Source organism: Rhinoderma darwinii, unplaced genomic scaffold, assembly GCF_050947455.1.
Source record: "Rhinoderma darwinii isolate aRhiDar2 unplaced genomic scaffold, aRhiDar2.hap1 Scaffold_88, whole genome shotgun sequence".
NCBI lineage: Eukaryota > Metazoa > Chordata > Amphibia > Anura > Rhinodermatidae > Rhinoderma > Rhinoderma darwinii.
Window position 1 is genome coordinate 451365 of NW_027464450.1, and position 17757 is coordinate 469121.

Sequence of the window (17757 nt, forward strand, 5' to 3'; positions counted from 1 at the left end):
CACTGTGGCTGGCACTGTTATGGGAGCACTGTGGCTGGCACTGTTATGGGAGCACTGTGGCTGGCACTGTTATGGGAGCACTGTGGCTGGAACTGTTATGGGAGCACTGTGGCTGGCACGTTATAGGAGCACTGTGGCTGGCACTGTTATGGGAGCACTGTAGCTGGCACTGTATGGGAGTACTGGTTGGCACTGTTATGGGAGCACTGTGGTTGGCACTGTTAAGGGAGCACTGGATTGCACTGTTATGGGAAGTACTGTGTTGGCACTGTTAAGGGAACACTGGCTGTACACATGTTATGGGGAGCACTGTGGCTGGCACCGTTATGGGAGCACTGTGGCTGGCACCGTTATGGGAGCACTGTGGTTGGCACCGTTATGGGAGCACTGTGGCTGGCACCGTTATGGGAGCACTGTGGCTGGCACCGTTATGGGAGCACTGTGGCTGGCACCGTTATGGGAGCACTGTGGCTGGCACCGTTATGGGAGCACTGTTGGCTGGCACCGTTATGGGAGCACTGTGGCTGGCACCGTTATGGGAGCACTGTGGCTGGCACCGTTATGGGAGCACTGAGCTGGCACCGTTATGGGAGTACTGTGGCTGGCACCGTTATGGGAGCACTGTGGTTGGGCACCGTTATGGGAGCACTGGATGGCACCGTTATGAGACTAGATGGCACCGTTATGGGAGCACTGGTTGCACTGTTATGGGAGCACTGTGGCTGGCACTGTTATGGGAGCACTGTGGCTGGCACTGTTATGGGAGCACTGTGGCTGGCACTGTTATGGGAGCACTGTGGCTGGCACTGTTATGGGAGCACTGTGGCGGCACTGTTATGGGAGCACTGTGGGCGGCACTGTTATGGGAGCACTGTGGCTGGCACTGTTATGGGAGTACTGGTTGGCACTGTTATGGGAGCACTGTGGTTGGCACTGTTAAGGAGCACTGGCTGTCACTGTTATGGGAGCACTGTATCTGGCACTGTTATGGGAGCACTTGGCTGGCACCGTTATGGGAGCATGTGGCTGGCACCGTTATGGGAGCACTGTGGCTGGCACCGTTATGGGAGACTGTGCTGGCACCGTTATGGGAGCACTGTGGCTGGCACCGTTATGGGAGCACTGTGGCTGGCACCGTTATGGGAGCACTGTGGCTGGCACCGTTATGGGAGCACTGTGGCTGGCACCGTTATGGCACTGGTGGCACCGTTATGGGAGCACTGTGGCTGGCACCGTTATGGGAGCACTGTGGCTGGCACCGTTATGGGAGCACTGTGGCTGGCACCGTTATGAGAGCACTGTGGCTGGCACCGTTATGGGAGCACTGTGGCTGGCACCGTTATGGAGCACTGTGGCTGGCACCGTTATGGGAGCACTGTGGCTGGCACCGTTATGGGAGCACTGTGGCAGGCCCGTTAGGGAGCACTGTGGCTGCACCGTTATGGGAGCACAGTGGCTGGCACCGTTATGGGAGCACAGTGGCTGGCACCGTTATGGGAGCACTGTGGCTGGCACCGTTATGGGAGCACTGTGGCTGGCACCGTTATGGGAGCACTGTGGCTGGCACCGTTATGGGAGCACTGTGGCTGGCACCGTTATGGGAGCACTGTGGCTGGCACCGTTATGGGAGCACTGTGGCTGGCACCGTTATGGGAGCACTGTGGCTGGCACCGTATGGGAGCACTGTGGCTGGCACCGTTATGGGAGCACTGTGGCTGGCACCGTTATGGGAGCACTGTGGCTGGCACCGTTATGGGAGCACTGTGGCTGGCACCGTTATGGGAGCACTGTGGCTGGCACCGTTATGGGAGCACTGTGGCTGGCACCGTTATGGGAGCACTGTGGCTGGCACCGTTATGGAGCACTGTGGTTGGCACCGTTATGGGAGCACTGGATGGCACGTTATGGGAGGACTGGTTGGCACCGTTATGGGAGCACTGGTTGGCACCGTATGGGAGCACTGGTTGGCACCGTTATGGGAGCACTGGATGGCACCGTTATGGGAGCACTGTGGCTGGCACCGTTATGGGAGCACTGTGGCTGGCACCGTTATGGGAGCACTGTGGCTGGCACCGTATGGGAGCACTGTGGCTGGCACCGTTATGGGAGCACTGTGGCTGGCACCGTATGGGAGCACTGTGGCTGGCACCGTTATGGGAGCACTGTGGCTGGCCCGTTATGGGAGCACTGTGGCTGGCACCGTTATGGGAGCACTGTGGCTGACACCGTTATGGGAGCACTGTGGCTGGCACCGTTATGGGAGCACTGTGGCTGGCACCGTTATGGGAGCACTGTGGCTGGCACCGTTATGGGAGCACTGTGGCTGGCACCGTTATGGGAGCACTGTGCTGGCACTTTTTGAGCACTGTGGCTGGCACCGTTATGGGAGCACTGTGGCTGGCACCGTTATGGGAGCACTGTGGTTGGCACCGTTATGGGAGCACTGTGGCTGCATCGTTATGGAGCACTGTGGCTGGCACCGTTATGGGAGCACTGTGGCTGGCACCGTTATGGGAGCACTGTGGCTGGCACCGTTATGGGAGCACTGTGGCTGGCACCGTTATGGAGCACTGTGGCTGGCACTGTTATGGGAGCACTGTGGCTGGCACTGTTATGGGAGCACTGTGGCTGGCACTGTTATGGGAGCACTGTGGCTGGCACTGTTATGGGAGCACTGTGGCTGGAACGGTTATGGGAGCACTGTGGCTGGCACTGTTAAGGGAGCACTGGATGGCACTGTTATGGGAGCACTGTAACTGGCACTGTTATGGGAGTACTGGTTGGCACTGTTATGGGAGCACTGGTTGGCACTGTTATGGGAGCACTGGTTGGCACTGTTATGGGAGCACTGGTTGGCACTGTTATGGGAGCACTGGTTGGCACTGTTATGGGAGCACTGGCTGGCACTGTTATGGGAGCACTGGCTGGCACTGTTATGGGAGCACTGGCTGGCACTGTTATGGGAGCACTGTGGCTGGCACCGTTATGGGAGCACTGTGGCTGGCACCGTTATGGGAGCACTGTGGCTGGCACCGTTATGGGAGCACTGTGGCTGGCACCGTTATGGGAGCACTGTGGCTGGCACCGTTATGGGAGCACTGTGGCTGGCACCGTTATGGGAGCACTGTGGCTGGCACCGTTATGGGAGCACTGTGGCTGGCACCGTTATGGGAGCACTGTGGCTGGCACCGTTATGGGAGCACTGTGGCTGGCACAGTTATGGGAGCACTGTGGCTTGCACCGTTATGGGAGCACTGTGGCTGGCACCGTTATGGGAGCACTGTGGCTGGCACCGTTATGGGAGCACTGTGGCTGGCACCGTTATGGGAGCACTGTGGCTGGCACCGTTATGGGAGCACTGTGGCTGGCACCGTTATGGGAGCACTGTGGTTGGCACCGTTATGGGAGCACTGGTTGGCACCGTTATGGGAGCACTGGATGGCACCGTTATGGGAGCACTGGTTGGCACGGTTATGGGAGCACTGGTTGGCACTGTTATGGGAGCACTGGTTGGCACTGTTATGGGAGCACTGTGGCTGGCACCGTTATGGGAGCACTGTGGCTGGCACCGTTATGGGAGCACTGTGGCTGGCACCGTTATGGGAGGACTGTGGCTGGCACCGTTATGGGAGCACTGTGGCTGGCACCGTTATGGGAGCACTGTGGCTGGCACCGTTATGGGAGCACTGTGGCTGGCAACGTTATGGGAGCACTGTGGCTGGCACCGTTATGGGAGCACTGTGGCTGGCACCGTTATGGGAGCACTGTGGCTGGCACCGTTATGGGAGCACTGTGGCTGGCACCGTTATGGGAGCACTGTGGCTGGCACCGTTATGGGAGCACTGTGGCTGGCACCGTTATGGGAGCACTGTGGCTGGCACCGTTATGGGAGCACTGTGGTTGGCACTGTTATGGGAGCACTGTGGCTGGCACTGTTATGGGAGCACTGTGGCTGGCACTGTTATGGGAGCACTGTGGCTGGCACTGTTATGGGAGCACTGTGGCTGGCACTGTTATGGGAGCACTGTGGCTGGCACTGTTATGGGAGCACTGTGGTTGGCACTGTTATGGAGCACTGTGGTGGCACTGTTATGGGAGCACTGGATGGCACCGTTATGGGAGCACTGGTTGGCACCGTTATGGAGCACTGCTGGCACCGTTATGGGAGCACTGTGGCTGGCACCGTTATGGAGCACTGTGGCTGGCACCGTTAAGGGAGCACTGTGGCTGGCACCGTTATGGAGCACTGTGGCTGGCACCGTTATGGGAGCACTGTGGCTGGCACCGTTATGGGAGCACTGTGGCTGGCACCGTTATGGGAGCACTGTGGCTGGCACCGTTATTGGGAGCACTGTGGCTGGCACTGTTATGGGAGCACTGTGGCTGGCACCGTTATGGGAGCACTGTGGCTGGCACCGTTATGGGAGCACTGTGGCTGGCACCGTTATGGGAGCACTGTGGCTGGCACCGTTATGGGAGCACTGTGGCTGGCTCCATTATGGGAGCACTGTGGCTGGCACCGTTATGGGAGCACTGTGCTGGCACCGTTATGGGAGCACTGTGGCTGGCACCGTTATGGGAGCACTGTGGCTGGCACCGTTATGGGAGCACTGTGGCTGGCACCGTTATGGGAGCACTGTGGCTGGCACCGTTATGGGAGAACTGTGGCTGGCACCGTTATGGGAGCACTGTGGCTGGCACCGTTATGGGAGCACTGTGGCTGGCACCGTTATGGGAGCACTGTGGCTGGCACCGTTATGGGAGCACTGTGGCTGGCACCGTTATGGAGCACTGTGGCTGCACCGTTATGGGAGCACTGTGGCTGGCACTGTTATGGGAGCACTGTGGTTGGCACTGTTATTGGAGCACTGGATGGCACTGTTATGGGAGCACTGGTTGGCACTGTTATGGAGCACTGGTTGGCACTGTTATGGGAGCACTGGTTGGCACTGTTATGGGAGCACTGGATGGCACTGTTATGGGAGTACTGGCTGGCACTGTTATGGGAGCACTGTGGCTGGCACTGTTATGGGAGCACTGTGGCTGGCACTGTTATGGGAGCACTGTGGCTGGACACTGTTATGGGAGCACTGTGGCTGGCATTGTTATGGGAGCACTGTGGCTGGCACTGTTATGGGAGCACTGTGGCTGGCACTGTTATGGGGCACTGTGGCTGGCACTGTTATGGGAGCACTGTGGCTGGCACTGTTATGGGAGCACTGTAGCTGGCACTGTTATGGGAGCACTGTTGCTGGCACTGTTATGGGAGCACTGTAGCTGGCACTGTTATGGGAGTACTGGTTGGCACTGTATGGGAGCACTGTGGTTGGCACTGTTAAGGGAGCACTGGTTGGCACTGTTATGGGAGCACTGGATGGCACTGTTCTGGAGTCATGGCTGGCACTGTTATGGGTACTGCTGGCACGTTATGAGTAGTACTGGCTGGCACTGTTATGGGAGCACTGTGGCGGCACTGTTATGGGAGCACTGTGGCTGGCACCGTTATGGGAGCACTGTGGCTGGCACCGTTATGGGAGCACTGTGCTGGCACCGTTATGGGAGCACTGTGGCTGGCACCGTTATGGGAGCACTGTGGTTGGCACTATTATGGGAGCACTGGATGGCACTGTTATGGAGCACTGGTTGGCACTGTTATGGGAGCACTGGTTGGCACTGTTATGGGATCACTGGTTGGCACTGTTATGGGAGCACTGGATGGGCACTGGTTATGGGAGCACTGGATGGCACTGTTATGGGAGCACTGTGGCTGTCACTGTTATGGGAGCACTGTGGCTGGCACTGTTATGGGAGCACTGTGGCTGGCACTGTTATGGGAGCACTGTGGCTGGCACTGTTAAGGGAGCACTGGATGGCACTGTTATGAGAGCACTGTAGCTGGCACTGTTATGGGAGCACTGTAGCTGGCACTGTTATGGGAGTATTGGTTGGCACTGTTATGGGAGCACTGTGGTTGGCACTGTTATGGGAGCACTGGTTGGCACTGTTATGGGAGCACTGGATGGCACTGTTATGGGCGTACTGGCTGGCACTGTTATGGGAGCACTGTGGCTGGCACTGTTATGGGAGCACTGTGGCTGGCACTGTTATGGGAGCACTGTGGCTGGCACTGTTATGGGAGCACTGTGGCTGGCACTGTTAAGGGAGCACTGTTTTAAAAGTAATAAAAGTAAAAATCCCCCTTTTTCCCTTATCAGTCCTTTATTTGTTTGTTTATATATTTTTATTAATAATAAACTATACATAATTGGTATCGCCGCGTCCGTAACGGCCTGAACTACAAAATTATTTCATTATTTATCCCGCACGGTGAACGCCGTAAAAAAAAATTATAATAAACCGATCCACAATCACAATTGTTTGGTCACTTCACCTCCCAAAAAATGGAATAAAAAGAGATCAAAAAGTCGCATGTACCGAAAAATGGTACTGATGGAAACTACAGTTCGTTACGCAAAAAATAAGTCCTCGCACGACTTTATTGATGGAAAAATTATAAAGTTCTGGCTCTTAGAATAAGGTAACACAAAAAGTGAATGATTTTTTACCAAACTTATTTATTGTGCAAACGCCATAAGACATAAAAAAAAGCTATAAACATCTGGTATCGCCGTAATCGTATCGCCCCGCAGAATAAACTGAATATGTCATTTATAGCGCACGGTGAACGCTGTAAAAAAATAGAACAAAAAAACAATAGTAGAATTGCTGTTTTTTAGTCACCGCGCCACCTAAAAATAGAATAAAAACTGATCAAACAGTCACATGCACCCCAAGAAAACTACAATGGATTCCTCAAGGGGTCTAGTTTCCAAAATGGGGTCACTTTTTGGGGGATTCCGCTGTTTTGGCACCACAAGACCTCTTCAAACCGGACATGATGCGTAATAAAAAAGAGGCCTCAAAATCCGCTAGATGCTCCTTTGCTTCGGAGGGCGGTGCTTCAGTCCATTACCGCACTAGGGCCACTTGTGGGATATTTCTCAAAACTGCAGAATCTGGGCAATAAGTATTGAGTTTCGTTTCTCTGAAAAAACCTTTTGTGTTATAGAAAAAAATGGTATAAAAATGATTTTCTGACAAAAATAAATATGTAGATTTCACCTCTACTTTGCTCTAAATTCCTGTGAAACACCTAAGGGTTCATAAACTTTCTATATGCTGTTGTGAATACTTTGAGGGGTCTAGTTTCTAAAATGGGGTGTTTCATAGGGGTGTCTAATATATAGGCCCCTCAAAGCATCTTCAGAACTGAACTGGAACCTAAAAAAAGATAAAAAATGAAGCAATACTTCGCTTCTCCTAATGAGCATTGCCCACTCCAAGATGACCCCAGTTTTGACCGTTTGTATAAACGGAGACCCCTATTAGACCGTTTCAGTGCCCGGTTTTCCCAGCATACACCCCCGAGAAGTGTATTTCTATTGATGTGTCCTTGGTACATTTTAAAGGGAGGGTTCAATTCCGCCAGTACCTGCCGAGTAAGAGGGTAAGGTATGGCGTGAAGATGTATAAGCTGTGTGAGTGCATCAGGGTATACCTACAGATTTAGGATATATGAAGGGAAGGACACCAGTATTCAGCCCCCAGAATGCCCCCCCCCCCCCCCCTTACTGGGAGTTATGCAAAAATTGTGTGGGATTTGGTGCACCCACTGCTGGACCAGGGTTACCACCTCTACCTGGATAATTTTTATACCAGCATCCCACTCTTCAACTGCCTCGCTTCCAGAACTCCTGCGGCATGCGGCACTGCTAGAAGAAATCTGAGAGGCCTCCCTAAGACTCTGCTTGGGCAAACAAGAAGGGGTGAGAGCAAGGCACAATCCAGCAGCAACATATTGTGTGTCAAGTACAAGACAAGAGAGATGCCACACCAGTACCCATGTACCTGTACGAGGTACCAGTACAGAGACCCCCAAACCAGACTGCACCCTGGACTACAATAGGTACATGGGAGGGGTGGACTTGTCAGATCAAGTCCTGAAGCCCTACTGCGCCATGCAGTGTGGTATGAGAAGCTGGCCGTGCACATCATACAGATGGCATTGTACAATGCATACGTGCTACATCCATGTACAGGCCAGACGGGAACTTTCCTGGAATTTCAAGAGGTGGTTATCAAGAAACTAATTTTTAGGGAATAAGAAGGGGGGACACCCAGTACTTCTGGAAGCGAGCCCACACGCATCGTACCAGGGCAACACTTTCCAGGAGAAGTTCCCCAAACTGGCAAGAAAGGGAAAAGTCAAAAGAGGTACAAAGTCTGCTATAAGAGGGGGATAAGGGATGACACAATATATCAATGTGACGTGTCCCGAAAAACTAAGGCTCCGTATGAAAGAGTGCTTCAAAATGTATCACACATCCCTTGATTTTTAATCTACCCCAATTTTACTTACCCTGATGCACTCCGCACAGATTATCCCCCATTATCTTTCCCTTCTGAGCCCTGCCGTGTGCCCAGGCAGCTGATAACAGCCACATTGAGGGTATTGCCATACCCGTGAGAACCAAAATTACAGTTTATGGGGTGTATGTCCCGGTAAAAATGCTCACTACACCTCTAGATGAATGCCTTAAGGGTGTAGTTTTTAAAATTGGGTCACTTCTCAGAGGTTTCAACTGTACTGGTACCTCAGGGGCTTCTGCATACATGACTTTGCACCAGAAAATCCCCAGTAGGCCAAATGGTGGTCCTTTCCTTCTGAGCCCTCCCATGAGCCCAAATGTCAGTTTATCACCACAAATTTGGCATTGCCGCACTCAGGACAAATTTCTTGTGAAAATAATATATTTTGAGCTAAAAAAAACATTATTGGAAAAAATTATATTTTTTTAAATTCCCAGCTTAATTCAAATAAGTTCTGTGAAGAAACTATGGGGGTCTAAATGGTCACATAACCCATCAATTAATTCCTTGAGGGGTGTAGTTTCCAAAATGGGGTCACTTCTGGTGGGTTTCCATTGCTTTGATACCTCTGGGGCTCTGCAAATGCGACATGGCACCCGAAAACCAATCCAGCAAAATCTGCACTCCAAAGAACACACAGCGCTCCTTCCCTTCAGAGGCCTCCCATGGGCTCAAACGGCAGTTTATCTCCACAAATGGGGTATTGCTGCACTTAGTAGAAATTGGGCAACAAAATGGTGTATTTTGTTCCCTGTGAAAATAAGAATTTTATCATAAAAGACATCTTATTGGAAAAAAATGTCATTTTTTTTATTTCACAGCCCAATTTAAATAGGTGCTGTGTAAAAACTGTGCGGTCAAAATGGTAACAACAACAACCATAAATGAATTCCTTGAGGGGTGTAGTTTCTGAAATGGGGTCACTTTTGTGGGATTCCTTCTGTTTTGGCACCTCAACACCTCTTCAAACCTGGCATGCTGCCTAAAATATATTCTAATAAAAAAGAGGCTTCAAAATGTACTAGGTCCTTCTTTGCTTCTGTGGCTTGTGTTTTAGTCCACGAGCGCACTAGAGCCACATGTGGGACATTTCTAAAAACTGCAGAATCTGGACAATACATATTTAGTAGTGTTTCTCTGGTAAAACCTTCTGTGTTACAGAAAAAAATTGAATACAATTGAAATTCAGCAAGAAAAATACTACTTTGCATTAATTTCTGTGAAATGCCTAAAGGGTTAAATAAACTTTCTATATGCTGTTTTGAATACTTTGAGGGGTCTAGTTTTCAAAATGGGGTGTTTTATGGGGGTTTGTAATACATGGGCCCCTCAAAGCCACTTCGGAACTGAACAGGTACCTTAAAAAAAAGGCTTTTGAAATTTTCTTAAAAATATGAGAAATTGCTGTTTATGTTCTAAGCCTTGTAACGTCCAAGAAAAATAAAAGAATGTTCAAAAAAAACGATGCCAATCTAAAGTAGACATATGGGAAATGTGAACTAGTAACTATTGTGGGTGGTATAACCGTCTGTTTTACAAGCAGATGCATTTAAATTCTGAAAAATGCTATTTTTTGTAAATGTTCTCTAAATTTTGACATTTTTCACCAATAAACATTGAATATATCGTCCAAATTTTACCACTAACATGAAGCCCAATGTGTCACGAGATAACATTCTCAGAATCGCTTGGATAGGTTTAAGCATTCCGACGTTATTACCACATAAAGTGAAATATGTCAGATTTGAAAAATGGGCTCTGAGCCTTAAGGCCAAAACAAGGCTGCGTCCTTAACCCCTTAATGACATGTCTATTTTAAACCTTAATGACCAAGCCATTTTTTAAGTTTTTCCATCGTCGCATTCCAAGAGCTATAACCTTTTTATTTTTGCGTCGACATAGCTGTATAAGGTCTTGTTTTTTGCGGGACAAGTTGTATTTTTTAATAGAACCATTTTGGGGGACATATTATTTATTGATTAACTTTTATTAACTTTTATTTGGGGGGAAATAGAAAAAAACCCTGAAATTTTGCCACTCTTTTTCGCGTCTTAAATCTACGCCGTTTACCGTGTGATATAAATAACACAATAACTTTATTCAGCGGGTTGTTACGATTTCAACGATACCAAATTTGTATAGTTTTTGTATGTTTTACTACTTTTACACAGTAAAAACGCTTTTTTTTCAAAATTATTAGTTTTTGTGTCTCCATATTTGAAGAGCCGTAACGTTTTTATTTTTTTGCCGATGCGGTTGTATGAGGGCTTTTTTTTTGTGGGAAGACTTGTAGTTTTTATTGGTACCATTTTGGAGTAGATGCGACTCTTTGATCACTTTTTATCACATTTTTTTAAAGTCAGGATTCACAGAAAACAGCAATTTTTCCATAGTTTTTTATTACATTTTTTACGCCGTTCACCGTGCGGGTTAAATAATGTAATAGATTTATAGTCGGGGTCGTTACGGACGCGGCGATACCAAATATGTGTAACTTTTTTACTTTATTTTGTTTTTTTAATAGTAAAGCAGTTTGTAAGGGGAAAAGCTGGGTTTTTCATTTTTTTTCACATTTTTTTTTAAATTAACTTTATTAAACTTTTTTTTCACTTTTTTGCTAGTCCCACTAGGGGACTATAATATGCGATTCTGCGATCGAATTTATAATACACTGCAATACTTTTGTATTGCAGTGTATTACTGCCTGTCCGTTTAACACGGACAGGCATCTGCTAGGTCATGCCTGCGGCATGATCTAGCAGGCATTCACTCCAGGCAGCCTGGGGGCCTTTAATAGACCCCCGGCTGCCATTGGAGACACAGACACTCGGCGATCGTATCGCTGGGTGTTGGTGGGAGAGAGAGGGAGCTCCCTCCCTCTATCCAAAACCACTCAGATGCGGTGCACGCTATTGTGCACCGCATCTGAGGGGTTAAACGGGTGAGATCGATACGAATATCGATCTCACCCGGCAGAGCAGGGACGCTCCCAGCCCTCATCTGCCTCTAGCAGCTGAGAGCAGGGAGATTTGACAGCTCCCTGCTCTGTTTTCTTATTCCGATGCCGCGACGTAAAAAGTCTATGGCATCCAGGGCCGGCCTTAGGGTAGATGGCGCCCCGTGCGAAATTATCTTTCGGCGCCCCACGCCATTATAAAAAATGCCCCATAAAAAAAGCATAATTCCTCCCCACAGTATAATGCCCTATATAGTGCCCCCACACAGTGTAATGCCCCTTTAGTGCCCCACACACAGTATAATAATAATATTTAATAATGTAATATATTATAACGCCTTCAAGGACACAGTATTTTGTCCTCTAATTGTGCCCACACAGTGTTATGCCCCCTAAGTGCCACACACATTATATTGCCCCCTGTAGTGCCCCTACACAGTATGATGTCCGCTTAGTGGCCTCCACAGAGTAGAATGCCCCTACAGCCCCCCTAGTAGAAAGTGCCCCCTGTAGATTGTGCCGTACATCCTCCCTGTAGACAGTGCCATAATCCCCCACCTCCTCCTTGTAGACAGTGCCATACAGCCCCCACCTGCCCCTTGTAGTGTCATACAGCCCAACCTCCCTCTTGTACACAGTGCCCCCCACCGCCCCCTTGTAGACAATGTCATACAGCACCCACCTCCCCATTATAGAAAGTGACATACAGCCCCCACCTCCCCCTTGTAGACAGTGCCATACAGCCCCCCACATCCCCCTTGTAGAGAGTGTCATACAGCACCCACCTCCCCCTTGTAGACAGTGCCATACTGCCCCCACCTCCCCATTATAGAAAGTGACATACAGCCCCCACCTCCACCTGACAGGATCCTTGCATAGGCCGGCTTGATCCAGAGATGTCATCACGCCAACTGCGCAGGGATCCTGTCCCTGCGCCTCATAGGCTGCAGGCGCCGCTGTAGCCTGCTACAGAGTTTCCCAACCTTTTCGGACTTGAGCCACCCCTGGAAAAAAAAAATACCAAAAATTGTTTAGAGAAAGACAGAAAATAGCTAAAATAAGCACTACATTCTTAGGGTATGTTCACACAGCGTTTTTTGTAAGGCAGAAAAAATCTGCTTTTGAATTGACAGCGTTATTTGATGGGGTTTTTTTTGCGGTTTTTTTTAAGCCGTTGAAGCGAATGCAAAAGACGCAGCAAAAAAAGCTCCAAACGAGCGCCACATCTATTTTCTTCCTACTATTAATTTCAATTGGAGGTCAGAGGTGGAAACCACTTGAAGACCATCAGCCCCCCCACTCACAGTGAAATAACCATCAGTCCCCTCCACTCACAGTGAAATAACCATCAGCCCCTCCACTCACAGTGAAATAACCATCAGCCCCTCCACTCACAGTAAGGCTGGGTTCACACACACTATTTACGGACGTAATTCGGGCGGTTTAGCCCCGAATTACGTCTGAAAATGCGGCTCAAAAGCGTCGGCAAACATCTGCCCATTCATTTGAATGGGTCTTACGATGTTCTGTGCCGACGCGTCAAAGAAGTGCCTGTCACTTCTTGAGACGTAATTGGAGCCATTTTCCCTTGACTCCATGGAAAAACAGCTCCAATTACGTCCGTCATGGACGCAGCGAAAAGCGCCTGTACATGCCATTACGGCTGAAATTCCGGAGCTGTTTTCTCCTGAAATTTCATCCGTAACGGAGGCTGCCGTGTGAACATACCCTAAAATGACCATCAGCCCGTCCACTCACAGTAAAACGACCATCAGCCCCCCACTCACAGTAAAACTACTATCAGCCCCCACTCACAGTAAAACGACCATCAGCCCCCCACTCACAGTAAAACGACCATCAGCCCCCACTCACAGTAAAACGACCATCAGCCCCCACTCACAGTAAAACGACCATCAGCCCCCCACTCACAGATGCCCCCTGTAGATAGTACCACACAGCCCCCTGTAGATAGTGCCACACAGCCCCCTTGTAGGTCGTGCCACACAGCCCCCTTGTAGGTAGTGCCACACAGCCCTCTTGTAGGTAGTGCCACACAGCCCCCTGTAGTTCGTGCCACACAGCCCTTTTGTAGTTCGTGCCACACAGCCCCCTTGTAGGTAGTGCCACACAGCCCCCTTGCTGCACAGCCCCCTTGTAGTTCGTGCCACACAGCCCCCTGTAGGTCATGCCACACAGCCCCTTTGTAGGTAGTAGGGATATCACGATACCTGAATTTGGACTTCGATACCGATACTTCGTGTAGTATTGCGATTTCGATACCAAAACGATACTTTGCCAACAGTAATAAAAAAAAGTTCTTCCATTTTCTGATGTGAGGTGTGAGGTGTGATGATGAATTTAACCTCCATTTGCCTCACATTAATAGTAATTAACCCCATCATGTTTCTCAGTCATAATGGGTTAATGTGTGAGGTACATGAGGGGGTTAATTACTATTAATTTGAGGCACATGGAGGTTAAATTCATCACACCTCGCGCCTCACATTAATAAGTGAAAGAGGTTCTGCAAAAATTCTCCTCCTCCTCATATCCACTTCGCGCTATGAGGAGGAGAGAAAGCACGTCCGTGGCAGTTGTCCAGTTGCGGCACCCCTGGAGGGCTCTCATGGGAACCTCATGTTGGGAACCACCAGCCTAGTAGATCGCAGAGCAGGGAGTTACCTCCCTGCTCTGCTATAGTGTTGAATAGTATCTGCGTCTTTAGCAGGGCCGTATTTACAGCTCACGCTGTCCTAGGCACTAAGCCTGAATATACCCCATTAAAGGCCTATTTAGTTTAGCCAATTATCATCATGATTCGCCAGTTTCTGACCAATTATAATGATATTTGGTCAGTGTTAACAAAGGAGAAGATCAATGAAAAAAAGGTAATACACCTGGCCGTAGTCATAGCGATGCGTATTCTGTTCTGAGTGTAGCCCGGCCTCCAGGGATGACGATGCATCCCATGTGACTGTTGCAGCCAATCAAAGGCTGCAGCAGTCACATGGACTACAGCGTCATCGCAGGAGGCCGGGCTACGCTCAGAGAGAGAGAGGGACTACGGCTGGGAGTATTAGCTTTTTTTTATTTATTTATTTCTGCAGTCTTTCCGCCCAAAAAACTGCACCAAAATTTGGTGCTGTTTTTCAGGTGAAATTCCCTGCGGTTCTCAGGACGTATACACTGTGTAGTTTTACGTATCCGCCCTGTGTGTTCCTACCCTTATAATCAAGTTGCTCTCCCCACAAATATTATCTCTAAGGTCTTATTCAGACGAACGAGATATACGTCCGTGCGACGCGCGTGATATTCACACGCGTGGCACGGACCTATATTAGTCTATGGGGCCGTGCAGACATGCGCGTGATTTTTACTCAGCGTGTGTCCGCTGCGCAAAAGTCACGACATGTCCGTTCTTTGAGCATCACGCACCCATTAAAGTCAATGGGTGCGTGAAAACCACGCATGCCACACGGAAGCACTAACGTGCGAACAGCGTGATTCGCGCAACAGCTGTGAAAAGGATGAATCAAAACAGAAAAGCACCACGTGCTTTTCTGTTTACAAACATCCAAATGGAGTGTCATAATGATGGCGGCTGCGCGAAAACCACGCAGCCGCGCATCATATGATGCTGCCGCACGGAGCTGTCAAGTGCCTTTTGCGCACACAAAACGTAACGTTTTTTGCAAGCGCAAAAAGCACACGCTCGTGTGAATCCAGCCTAAGGCTTTATTCAGACGAACGGGAAAAACATCCGTGCAACGCGGAGTGTCTTTGAGATGAGCGAACCCGGACAACCGAACCGAACTTCACCGGGTTCGGCCGAACTCGTTTTGACTGAACCCGGCAAAAAAAATTCCGGTACGCGACGTCAGGAGATAGTCACTGTCCAGGGTGCTGAAAGAGTTAAACTGTTTCAGAACCCTGGACAGTGACTTCCGATCCCAATATACATGAACGTGTAAGTTCTGACTTACCGAGAACTCCCTGCTCCTTCCTCCAGTCTGACCTCCCGGGGTGACAATTCAGTCCAAGTGACAGCACCAGCCAAGCACAGGCTGCAGCGGTCAGATGGACTGCCGCGTCATCCAGGGAGGTGGGGCCAGATGTCAAGAGAGGCGTGTCACCAAGACAACGGTCGGGAGGGAAGTTCTCGTTAAGTACGAACGTCTTTTTTTTTTTAACAGGTTGCTCGATATTGTGATCGGAATTCACTGTCGAGGGTGCTGAAAGAGTTAGGCTATGTTCACACGGGGTCTTTTGCCGAGTTTATTGACGCGGAAACCGCGTCGCAAAACTCGGCAGAAACTCCCCGAGAACGCCTCCCATTGATTTCAATGGGAGGCGTCGGCGTCTTTTTCCCGCGAGCAGTAAAACTGCCTCGCGGGAAAAAGAAGCGACATGCCCTATCTTCGGGCGCTTCCGCCTCCGACCTCCCATTGACTTCAATGGGAGGCAGGAGAAAGCGTGTTTTCTGCCCGCGGCGCTCAATGGCCGCGGGCGAAAAACGGCGCGATCATTGCTATTCACACGGAGTATTTTGGGGGAGGAATATCTGCCTCAAAATTCCGTTTGGAGCTTTGAGGCAGATATTCCTCCCCCAAAATACTCCGTGTGAACATAGCCTTACTGCCGATCAGTTAACTCTTTCAGCACCCTGGACAGTGACTATTTACTGACGTCGACTAGCCTCATCTCTATGATGGCGGCTGCGCGAAAATCACGCAGCTGCGCATCATACACTGATGACACATGGAGCTGTCAAGTGGTTTTTGCGCGCGCAAAACGGCGCATTTTTGTGTCCGCAAAAACGCCACGCTCGTGTGAATCCAGCCTAAGGGTAAGGCCAGATGGAGCGGCCCTGACACGGTCGCAACGCAGCTAACAACCACGCCGGCACCATGTTCAGTGCGGCTGTCAAACAGCCTGTTAGTGGCCGCACGTATTCCGGTTACACGCTCATGCGCTCCATTCATTCTCTAATTCATTCTCTATGGGAGCGCCGGAGATAGCCGAGTGCAGTGTTCTGCTTTTTCCGGCGCTCCCATAGAGAATGAATAGGAGGTAAGCTGTTGTAATTTGCAAAATCGTGCGCCCATAAAGGGTGTATTAATTCATGGCCGCACGATTTTGCAGATAAAGGGACGGTTTACCCGCGTTAACGTGCGGCCATGAATTAATACACCCTTTATGGCCGCACGATTTAGCAAATTACAACAACTTACCTCCTATTCATTCTCTATGGGAGCGCCGGAAAAAGCAGAACACTACACTCGGCTATCTCCGGCGCTCCCATAGAGAATGAATGGAGCGGCAGTGCGCATGCGAATGTAACCGGAATACCCCTTAACAAGGTATTTGACAGCCGCTCCTACATAGTGCCAGCGCGGTTGTTGGCCGCGTTGCGACAGTGTGAGGGCCGCTCCGTGTGGCCGTACCCTAAAGAATCCTTTCTCCCCATACAGAACACTAAGTTCCCCTCCCCCATGATTCATAATAAGCTCCTACACCACTAAATAAACTATACAGAAGTCCCCCTCCCCCACAAAATACATGTATAAAGAATCCCCCCACACTCCTATAGCATTTAGAGCAATGTCCCCTCCCCCACAAAATACATGTATAAAGAATCCCCCCACACTCCTATAGCATTTAGAGCAATGTCCCCTCCCCCACAAAATACATGTATAAAGAATCCCCCCACACTCCTATAGCATTTAGAGCAATGTCCCCTCCCCCACAAAATACATGTATAAAGAATCCCCCCCACACTCCTATAGCATTTAGGGCAATGTCCCCTCCCCACAAAATACATGTATAAAGAATCCCCCCCACACTCCTATAGCATTTAGAGCAATGTCCCCTCACCCTCAAAATCGATCTGTAAAAAATACACACTTAAATCACCTATAACCTCGTCTCCCCTCCCCCACAAAATCGATCTTTTAAAAAAACAAACAAAAAAAACCATCCTGTTACACATCACTTAACCCCTTCCCTCTTTCCTCCTCCCTCACACAGCACATAAATAAACATAGATTAAGCTAAAGCCTCTGCTCTTACCTGACACTGGAGCTCCGTGGAGGAGTCTTCACTGTGGCAGCAGCACAGCAGGAAGGAGCTGCGGGAGGCTCTGAGTGACACTGCAGTACAGGCTGTGCCGATTGGTGGAGCAGACAGAAGCACCTGCTGCTGCTCCTCCAATCAGCGCTCACTTCACACAGCCGTGGAGAGGAAGGAAAATTTCTCCTCTCTTCGGCTCGTACCCACTGGCACCCCCCTTACAGCATGGCGGCCGGCGCCCTGTGCGACCGCACGTGTCTCACATAGCTAAGTCCGGCCATGATGGCATCGGAATAAGGCCC

The 17757-nt window shown here is 49.9% G+C and overlaps 1 long non-coding RNA gene across 1 annotated transcript in view; it reads right to left on the reverse strand.

Moving 5' to 3' along the window:
* Positions 1 to 17514, reverse strand: part of LOC142731928 (uncharacterized) — a 45557-nt gene extending 28043 nt beyond the window's left edge. Inside the window, exons 1-2 of the long non-coding RNA XR_012879294.1 lie at positions 17456 to 17514; positions 12240 to 12390 (exon numbers count right to left, since the gene is read on the reverse strand). This is a non-coding gene — a long non-coding RNA (uncharacterized LOC142731928). The remainder of the gene's footprint in view (positions 1 to 12239; positions 12391 to 17455) is intronic.
* Between the last annotated feature and the right edge of the window lie 243 nt (positions 17515 to 17757).